Below are 10,931 nucleotides of genomic sequence, written 5' to 3' on the forward strand. Positions count from 1 at the left end.
AAAAAAAAGAGGAAAATGAAATAAAATCATGCTGGAAAAGTTACAAGCCATTATTCCACCCACAAATGCCTTCCCCCCTCCCTCCTTTTACAAGCTTTTTTTCCTCCTCCCCTCCAGTTAAAGAAGCTTTGAACTGCCAGCTCTTTGTGCTTGCAGTGCTTGCACAGAGCAGCCACGGAGCCAACATGACGACGAGCCTGGAAGGGGCCCAAGGGTGTTTAATCAGGGAGGGCCACGCTGCAGTGCATGGAACAGCTTTAAGCTGCCTTGGCCTTTGCATGACTGGGGTGGGTTTAGGGCTGTGCCTTTAAAATCCAGTTACAGATTTTTGAGCAGAAAAGTGGGCAAACACAAAGAAGCCACCCTTGGGTGTGAAAAGGAGAACCGAAGAGTATCCTGAACACAGGCATGGGATAAACATTTTCTCCAACTCCATGTAAAATCACCAAGTGCCAGGAGAGCTTGCTGCTCTTCAGCAGGGTGAGATGCATAATGATCTCAGTTGTCAGCCCCAGTGGGGTCTTGTGAAGGGTTTATTGAAAACCAGTTTAGCTTAGTAGGCTGAACACGAGCCAGCAGTGTGCCCAGCTGGCCAAGAAGGCCAATGGCATCCTGGCCTGCATCAGGAGCAGTGTGGCCAGTAGGAGCAGGGAAGTCATTCTGCCCTGTGCTCAGCACTGGTTAAGCCAGACCTTGAGTCCTGTGTCCAGTTCTGGGCTCCTCAGTTCAAGAAGGACATTGAGAGACTTGAAGTTGTCCAGAGAAGGGCAACAAAGCTGGGGAGGGGTCTGGGGCACAGCCCTGGGAGGAGAGGCTGAGGGAGCTGGGGTTGCTTAGCCTGGAGAAGAGGAGGCTCAGGGGAGACCTCATTGCTCTCTCCAACTCACTGAAGGGAGGTTGTAGCCAGGTGGGGGTTGGTCTCTTCTCCCAGGCAACCAGCACCAGAACAAGAGGACACAGTCTCAAGCTGTGCCAGGGGAAGTTTAGGTTGGAGGTGAGGAGAAAGTTCTTGCCAGCAAGAGAGCTTGGCCATTGGGATGTGCTGCCCAGGGGGGTGGTGGAGTCACCATCCCTGGAGGTGATCAAGAAAGGCTTGGCTGTGGCACTTGGAGCCATGGTTTGGTTGTCAGGAGGTGTTAGGGATTAGGTCATAGGTTGGACTTGATGACCTCTGAGGTCTGTTCCACCCTGGTTGATTCTGTGATTCTGTGAAGTTTGGCCCCTGGAGCTGTGCTTCAATTAGGAATTTGCAGGCTTGCTGACACAGTGCAGCCAGTAGAAGCCTGGTTCAGAGGGGATCTGCTGGGAAACAGCTTCTTTCAGTCAGCTTTGTGCAGTCCCTTGGGGGAGTGCTGTCTGCTTTTCTCCTCTCCTAGACGTGCCGTCAGATCCTCCCTAGCGCAGCCCGCGCCATGATTCACCCTGTCCCCACCCCCCGTGGCTTTTCACCTCCTCACAGCCATGGTGGCAATCACAACTGCACAGTGGGAGGTGTGGAGTCACATCTGCTAATTGCAGTGCCTTGCTGAACCCAGGTTTCAAGGAGGTCCATCCATTGCTCCTTGTCCTATCCCAGGGCACAGTGAGCAGAAGCTGTCCCTGTCCCTTCCTTCCTGACCCCCAGCCCTCAGCTATTGATAGACATTGATCAGATCCCCTCTCAGTCTTCTCCTCTCCACACTAAGCAGCCCATCAGGCACTCAGACCCTAAGGTCTCCCCTGAACCTCCTTTTAAATGCATTCGATGACAATGGATGGAAACTGCAGCACAGTTGCTGGCATCAATCACAGGATCTCCAGCACAGGAGGTTCCACCTCAACACGAGGAGGAACTTCCTCACTGTGAGGGTCCCAGAGCCCTGGAGCAGGCTGCCCAGAGAGGTTGTGGAGCCTCCTTCTGTGGAGCCTTTCCAGCCCTGTCTGGATGTGTTCCTGTGTGACCTGTGCTGGATTCTATGCTCCTGCTCTGGCAGGGGGGTTGGACTTGAAGGTCTGCAGAGGTCCCTTCCAACCTCTAACATCCTGTGATCCTCCTGTGACCCCCAGAAAACAGGGTCATTGGCCCAAACCTGCTAACTATTCTTGGTTTTCCATGACTTCACAAAAACTTGACATGTTTCCTTCAAGTCAGATGATGAATGTGGCAAACCCATCTGAAACAGAAGGGAAAAAAGCCATATCTGAACAGGGTTGTTTGGTTTGTTGTGGGGTTGGGGTTTTTTTTGCACCAGGAATCAAACTGCACACAGCTTCAGTCAGAAGACTTGGAAAGCAACTTCATTTCTTTGAGCTATGAGGCAGAAGACCAAAGCCATCAGCAGAAGTCAGTTGGTATTGCTCCACCAAACACGTTGGAGCCATGCTAATGGTGAAAGAATCAGCACTGATTGACATCAGATGAGGACTTGGCCTCCTTCTGTCTCCTGGGTGAATGAGAGATATTTGTGTGTGTTAAAGAGAGCATCACTGTGCCACAAGTGGCACAGCCCTGTCCCCCTAAGCACTAACTCACTTTGCTTTAAGCCTTTGATTCCTGAAGATTCCTTCATCTAAATCAGGATGAAGAAGCCAACAGAGCTGATTCTGTGTCCTGAGATCGTGATGTGGTGCTCCTTTGGTGCTGCTCAGAGCTTGCACAAGTTCCCTGGATCTGCCTGAATTTGTACTCCTGCCTGTGAATGCTGTCTGGCCACCACACTGACACTCTCCAAGCTCTGGCTAGGAAGCAAACATGCATTCCTGAGATCCCAGCACTTGCCATTTTCGCAGTGTCAGTGTCTGCAATTAACAAGTACCATCCCCTGCAGGCTTCTGCAGTTTCAGAAAGGAGTAACAGCACATGGCTTAAACAGCTCTGAAACCAGGCTGAGGTCTCAGGAGTTCACAGGCCCACAGGATGTCAGGGCTTGGAAGGGACCTCTGCAGACCTTTGAGTCCAAGCCCCCTGCCAGAGCAGGAGCACAGAATCCAGCACAGGTCACACAGGAACACATCCAGACAGGGCTGGAAAGTCTCCAGAGAAGGAGACTCCACAACCTCTCTGGGCAGCCTGCTCCAGGGCTCTGGGACCCTCACAGTGAGGAAGTTCCTCCTCATGTTGAGGTGGAACCTCCTGTGCTGGAGCTGACATCCATTGCCTCTTGTTCTATCCCAGGGCACAACTGAGCAGAGGTTGTCCCATCCCTCCTGACCCCCAGCCCTCAGCTATTGATAGACATTGATCAGATCCCTCTCAGCCTTCTCCTCTCCAGACTCAGCAGCCCCAGGGCTCTCAGCCTCTCCTCCCCAGGCAGTGCTGCAGTCCCTTCAGCATCCTTGCAGCCCTCCCTTGGACTCTCTCCAGCAGATCCCTGTCCCTCTTGAGCTGGGGAGCCCAGAGCTGGACTCCATATTCCAGGTGGGGCTCATCAGGACAGAATAGAGGGGGAGGAGAACCTCCCTTGATCTCCTGGACACACTCCACACTTGCAAAACACATACAGAAAAGTTAAACCAACAACTTTCAGGTGACTGTGGAAGCTTATTTCCCATGCACAGTGCTAATCCATGCTCCAGTGGGGTAAGCATTTCTTGGCTGCAGGCAGAGGCTAAGCTTTGAAGTGTGACTCAGGTGCTGAGCTGTGCCTTGTGCCTATCAGCAGGCTACTGGCATGGAGGGCACTGGAATCCATGTCTCCAGTTACAGCATGGACCTTTCTCAGGGCATCTGCACCTAATAATGATATATTCCTGTTAGAATTTGTCATGGGTGACCTCTCAAGCTGTGCAAAGGATGTAGCAGCACACTTAGGGTAATAAGACAAGGGCAACAAAGTTGGTGAGGGGCTTGGAACACAAGGCTGAGGGAGCTGGGGTTGCTTAGCCTGCAGAAGAGGAGGCTCAGGGGAGACCTTCTTGCTCTCTACAACTCCCTGAAGGGAGGTTGTAGCCAGGCAGAGGTTGGTCTCTTGTCCCAGGCAGCCAGCACCAGAACAAGAGGACACAGTCTCAGGATGCACCAGGGGAGGTTTAGGCTGGAGGTTAGGAGGAAGTTTTACACAGAGAGGGTGATTGGCCATTGGAATGTGCTGCCCAAGGAGGTGGTGGAGTCACCATCATTGGGGGTGCTCAGGAGGAGACTTGATGGGGTGCTTGGTGCCATGGGTTAGTTGTTTAGGTGGTGTTGGATGATAGGTTGGACACGATGATCTTGAAGGTCTCTTCCAACCTGGTTTATTCTATTCCATTCTATTCTAAGACACATACCACATGCAATATATGTGCAAAAGATACACCCTGCAGAGCCAATGGAAACTTTGGATGTTAGGAAGAAGTTGTTCCCCATGAGGGTGGTGAGAGCCTGGCACAGGTTGCCCAGGGAGGTGGTGGAAGCCTCATCCCTGGAGGTGTTTGCAGCCAGGCTGGAGGTGGCTGTGAGCAACCTGCTGTAGTGTGAGGTGTCCCTGGCCATGGCAGGGGGGTTGGAACTGGCTGATCCTTGAGGTCCCTTCCAACCCTGACACTTCTGTGATTCTAAAAGCCCAAGGTCACTGATTTTCTGTGCTGTACAGCTCCAATGCCAGAGAAAACTGTCCTCAGCACATGACCAAGCTGCAGGACAGCTCATGAACATTGATTAAAACAACCCTCAATACAAACACAGAATCAACCAGGTTGGGAAAGACCTCAGAGATCATCCAGTCCAACCTATCAACTAACACCTCCTGACAACTAAACCATGGCTCCAAGTGCCACATCCAAGCCTTTTTTTGAACACCTCCAGGGACAGGGACTCCACCACCTCCCTGGGCAGCACATTCCATTTCCTTGCTCTCTGCCCTCAGCTCAGTTTCCAGCTGCCCAGCATTTTCCATCTGAACAAAGATTTGCCCTGGGGGCATGCCCAAGTCTCAAAATAGAAAGTGTAGCTGGGCTGCCTTTTGCAGCCTGCAAATACTTCAGTTATTCCCTGCCTTGAAACCATCTTTCCCTACGAAACCAATTTAGTCACGATGCCTGTGGCTTTGCTGATTGCCTGCCACATCTTCATGTGAACCAGCCACTGAGTCCACAAGATCCAAGAGAGCATTTGTGTGTCTCTTTCCCAGCCTTACAGCTGGGTCAGCTACTTCAGAACTCTCATTCCCAGCCTCATGTTGAGTTGCTGTAGCCCCACCAGCACTCCCAGCAGTACCACGGAGTCACAGAGTCAGCCAGGTTGGAAATGACCTCAGAGATCATCAAGTCCAACCTATGACCTAACACCGAACACCTCCTGACAACTAAACCATGGCTCCAAGGGCCACATCCAATCCCCTTTTGAACATTCCCAGGGATGGGGACTCCACCACCTCCCTGGGCAGCACATTCCAGTGGCCAATCTCTCTTTGTGTTTCTCCTCACCTCCAGCTTAAACTTCTCCTGGCACAGCTTGAGACTGTGTCCTCTTCTTCTGGTGCTGCTTGCCTGGGAGAAGAGACCAACCCCCACCTGACTACAACGTCCCTTCACGGAGTTGGAGAGAGCAAGAAGGTCTCCCCTGAAGATCTCTGAGGTCTTTGCCAACCTTATTGATTCTATGGCTCTATGATTCTGTATTCTCATCAAGCAGCAGAAGGAGCCCAGGCAGAAACCCTCAGCAGTCTCAGAGGCACTAAATATTTTTTAGGTGACTGAATCTGACTTAATTTATCCAAAATTAATTTGCTAAGGAGACCTCCTGAAGTCCAGAAGAGGTTAGGGAAGCTGCTCTCTTCTGACCCCCAGCCCTCAGCTATTGATAGACATTGATCAGATCCCTCTCAGCCTTATCCTCTCCAGACTGAACACCCCCAGGGCTCTCAGCCTCTCCTCCCCAGGCAGTGCTGCAGTCCCTTCAGCATCCTTGCAGCCCTCCCTTGGACTCTCTCCAGCAGATCCCTGTCCCTCCTGAGCTGGGGAGCCCAGAACTGGATGCAAAATTCCAGGTGGGGCCTCAGCAGAGCAGAGCAGAGGGGGAGGAGAATCTATCTATTGACCCAAATTGTTTTGCCACTGGTTGAATGACTGAGAAATAATAATAGAGAGGAAAGGCAGCAGCAGGAAGTTCCCCAAGTCACCATTAGAGTCCATGTGTAGAATGAGAGCAGAATCATAACCCACAGGGAGAAGGTATTTCATGGTAGCTGTTTGTGCTGTGGCATTAGGCATGTCAGAGGCAGCACATCTGGATCCCTTGCAGCACCATCACAGTACCCAAAGCCCTGTCTGAGAGACAATTTCCTGCACTGACTGTGACAAAGTCTTTCAGAATCTGGAAAGTCTCTCAGAGCAGAGGACATTCCTTAAAAACAGGCTCTATAAAAGAAGCCTTCATTTCCTTCCCCTTTCAGCACACTCCGTGGTGTTCAGCAGTCTGTAATTCCTCCTTTGTGCTGTCAAACAGGCCAGTCCTTGATGGGTTTGCAGGAGGCTGCAGGGATCCATCAGGCTGGGTTATAAACTTCTGCTTTGTTGCTCTGCACATTCCAGTTCATGTAATTCACATTCTGACTCCCTGAATTCCTCTCCCACTTGTCATGAGGCATGACATTCCCATTCACTTCCTTTCCATGCTCTGAGCCTTGCTGCCACATGATGCTTCCTCCCCACAGCACCTCTAAACATGTATGGAAGTGCAATAGGGTTCTGCTGGACAGAGTCCAAGGGAGGGCTGCAAGGATGCTGAAGGGACTGCAGCACTGCCTGGGGAGGAGAGGCTGAGAGCCCTGGGGCTGTTTGGTCTGGAGAGGAGAAGACTGAGAGGGATCTGATCAATGTCTATCAATAGCTGAGGGCTGGGGGGCAGGAAGGAAGGGACAGGGACAGCCTCTGCTCACTTGTGCCCTGGGATAGGACAAGGGGCAATGGATGGAAACTGCAGCACAGGAGGTTCCACCTCAACATGAGGAGGAACTTCTTGACTGTGAGGGTGCCAGAGCCCTGGAGCAGGCTGCCCAGAGAGGTTGTGGAGTCTCCTTCTCTGGAGCCTTTCCATCCCTGTCTGGATGTGTTCCTGTGTGACCTGTGCTGGATTCTATGGTGGTCCTGCTCTTGCATGGGGGCTGCACTCAAAGATATCCTGAGGTCCCTTCCAATCCCTAACATCCTGTGAGCTGTGATCCTGCACAACAGCCCAAGTATGAAGGCAGCACATTCCTGGCTGCTTCGCTGCAGCAATGGGAGAGGTGACTGAAATGTATTTCCTATGCAGTGATTCAGTGCTGGAATAGTTCTGTGTTATATTCATGCCTGGTCCAGTTCATACCATTGCTGCATAGATTAAAGTATTTCCTCAGTCACTGCCTTTCTTGAGGATTTCAGCAGTACCTACAGAAGCAGACTCTTGCCCAGGCAGGAGGCAGAAATGAATGAGAGTGGAGGCCCAGCTGAAGAGCCAACCTTCCTTTCCATGGTTCCACTTCCTAATATATCACAGAATCACAGAGTGTTAGGGGCTGGAAGGGACCTCCAAAGCTCAGCCAGTCCAACCCCCTGCCAGAGCAGGAGCACCTAGAGCAGGTCACACAGGAACACACCCAAGAGGGTTTTGAATATCTCCAGAGAGACTCCACAACCCCCCTGGGCAGCCTGCTCCTTCTGGGCAGCTCTGGCACCCTCACAGGGAAAATATTTGCCTCCTGTTTCCATGGCACTTCCTCTGCCTCAGCTTCCACCACTGCCCCTTGTGCTGGCATTGGGCATCCCCCAGCAGAGCCTGGCTCCAGCCTCTGGGCACTCACCCTGCACAGCTTTAGCAACAGCAATGAGGTCACCTCTCAGGCTGCTCCTCTCCAAGCTCCAGAGCCCTCAGCTCCCTCAGGCTCTCCTCATAAGGAAGATGTTCCACTTCTTTCATCATTTTTGTGGCTCTGTGCTGGACTCTTTCAAGCAGTTCCCTGAGGTCCTTCTTGAACTGAGGGGCCCAGAACTGGACACAATATTCCAGATGTGTCCTCAGCAGGGCAGAGCAGAGGGGCAGGAGAACCTCTCTGGACCTACTGCCCACAGCCCTTCTAAACCCACCCCAGGATGCCCTTGGCCTTCTTGGCCACCAGAGCACATTGCTGGCTCATGCTCAACCTTCCATCCACCAGGACCCCCAGGTCCTTTTCCCCTTCACTGCTCTCCAGTATTACTTTTAATATGCTGATATGCTGCTACTCAATGACACAGCTGTTAAGCTTTAGTCAAAGATGGTTTGGACTAACACTTGTGAACCAAACTGACTCTGTTCTAGAAGATATTTTTTTACCAGACACAGTGGTAAGAACACTCATTTCCTTTCTCATTCCCAAAGCAATCAAAGCCAAAAAAGACCTTTCCTGTTCTGAATTAAAGATAATATGAAGGAGCTTAACGTCAAGTTGAGAAGTGTTAGATTTAATGGCTCAGAGTGTAGCTGTGGCTTCACTTCACTAATGTCATGAAACAGAGTCTAGGAAACATTTGCTTTACAGTGAGGTAATGCATTCACCTGGAACTACAGCCAGGGAAGGCATTGCAGCAACAAAACAGTCAGCCTGCAGCTATCAGCTTGGGTTTCACTGATCTGACAAATCCTTTTTTAGATAAGAAACACCACAGCAGCAGAGTTTGGGGAGGCAGCCTAGAAATACACAATGGTCATTAAATAGCAGATGTGGAACTACTGACACCATGGGACTCCTAATAGACCCCTGGAACCCACCCCACCAGTCAGCCTCCTTACCCTAGCAAGAGCACAGAGCTTCAGTGTCAAGAGCTGATGTGCTAAAATGCCTTGAGACTGTTTCATGAAGCTGACTGAGAGCACAAGATCACAGCTCACAGGATGTTAGGGGTTGGAAGGGACCTCCAAAGATCTTCCAGTCCAAGCCCCCTGCCAGAGCAGGACCATAGAATCCAGCACAGGTCACACAGGAACACATCCAGACAGGGCTGGAAAGGCTCCAGAGAAGGAGACTCCACAACCTCTCTGGGCAGCCTGCTCCAGGGCTCTGGGACCCTCACAGTGCAGAAGTTCCTCCTCATGTTGAGGTGGAACCTCCTGTGCTGGAGTCTCCATCCATTGCTCCTACCAAGAGGAGGTTTGGGTTTGCCCTCTTAGGTGCCTGGTTTTCTTAGCAGTTTCTTTCATAGCTTTCTGAGTCCCTGAGCAGAGTTTAGTTTGGTTTTCAGGAAGAAATGAGCCCAACAGGCTTTCCCAGTCTGGTACAGATTAATGTAGGTGAAGAAAGTAGAGTCTCTGATGAATTATGCTAGGTGAACTTGAGCTCCTCACAGGTTATGAAGGAAGAATTTTACATGTCTCTATTCCACTTACTGCCCAAGGACTTCCTATTCCTTTATGTCTTTTCCATTGCTCTGAGTCCTCTCTTTCAAAGAGTTCATAGAATGGCCCAGGCCAGAAGGGATCTCCAAAGCTCATCCAGTCCAACCCCTCTGCAGTCAGCAGGGACATCCCCAGCTAGATCAGGCTGCCCAGAGCCCTGTCCAGCCTCACCTTGAATATCTCCAGGGATGGGACACCAACCACCTCCCTGGGCAGCCTGCTCCAGTGTTCCACCACCCTCATGGTGCAGAACTTGTTCCTCACATCCAATCTCAATCTGCTTTCATTGCCCCTGGTCCTGTCCCTGCAGGCCTCTGCAATCAGTCTCTCTCCATCCTTCTTGTAGCCCCCTTCAGGTACTGGCAGGCTGCTATTAGGTCTCCCCTGAGCCTCCTCTTCTCCAGGCTGAACACCCCCAGCTCCCTCAGCCTGTCCTCACAGCAGAGGTCTCCAACCCCCTGATCGTGGCCCTCCTCTGGACCTGCTCCCTCAGGTCAGTTGTAGACTGCTCAAGCAAATGACACAAAATCTGAGGGGAAGGGGATATTGCTGTGGAGCCTTGTAATTCCCCACAAGGAGGAACAATTTATAAGAGGATTTGAGAAAGAAAGGCAGAGGCACAACTTTCCCCTTCATCCCCAGAGTCTGAGTTCAGGTAGATAAAGGATTCAGCCCTACCAAGTGGTGAATGCCATCAGCCCTTCCACCTCCACAAGAAACCCAAGCAGGATCAGCACTTTGTGAAACACATCGAGGGGCAGCTTTCAGTTAAGAAAAGAAAGGCTCTGCAAGAACAAAAAGCAATTTAATCCAAACCACTGCACACACTCACACACCCCAAGAGCCCTTCAGTGAGAGAATGAGAATATTGCTATTGACAGGGCTGGGGAGAAGCCCTGCCAGCTTGCTTGCTATATAATTATCAAGAATAACCAAACTGCCATGGACAAAGCTAGATGAGGTCCAAGCCTTCCAAGCCTCCTGGCCTGCATCAGGAGCAGTGTGGCCAGCAGGAGCAGGGAACTCATTCTGCCCTGTGCTCAGTGCTGCTCAGGCCACACCTTGAGTCCTGTGTCCAGTCCTGGGCCACTCAGTTTAAGAAGGACATTGAGAGACTTGAAGGTGTCCAGAGAAGGGCAACAAAGTGGGGAGGGGTCTGGAGCACAGCCCTGGGAGGAGAGGCTGAGGGAGCTGGGGTTGCTTAGCCTGCAGAAGAGGAGGCTCAGGGGAGACCTTCTTGCTCTCTCCAACTCCCTGAAAGGAGGCTGCAGCCAGGTGGGGGTTGGTCTCTTCTCCCAGTCAAGCAGCACCAGAACAAGAGGACACAGTCTCGAGCTGTGCCAGGGGAAGTTTAGGGTTCCTGTTGCCCTTTGCTTCCTAAAGCTCTGAGGAATAAAACTGAAGTACTGTGATTATATCTTATACTGAGGCACTATGAACTACACTGAACTCCAACCTGGTCTATTCTTCTCTTCTCTTCTCTTCTCTTCTCTTCTCTTCTCTTCTCTTCTCTTCTCTTCTCTTCTCTTCTCTTCTCTTCTCTTCTCTTCTCTTCTCTTCTCTTCGCTTCTCTTCTCTTGTTATATCTTATCAAGACTGCTTAAACAGAACAGAACAGAAC

This window comes from Dryobates pubescens, chromosome Z (assembly GCF_014839835.1).
Source record: "Dryobates pubescens isolate bDryPub1 chromosome Z, bDryPub1.pri, whole genome shotgun sequence".
Classification (NCBI taxonomy): domain Eukaryota; kingdom Metazoa; phylum Chordata; class Aves; order Piciformes; family Picidae; genus Dryobates; species Dryobates pubescens.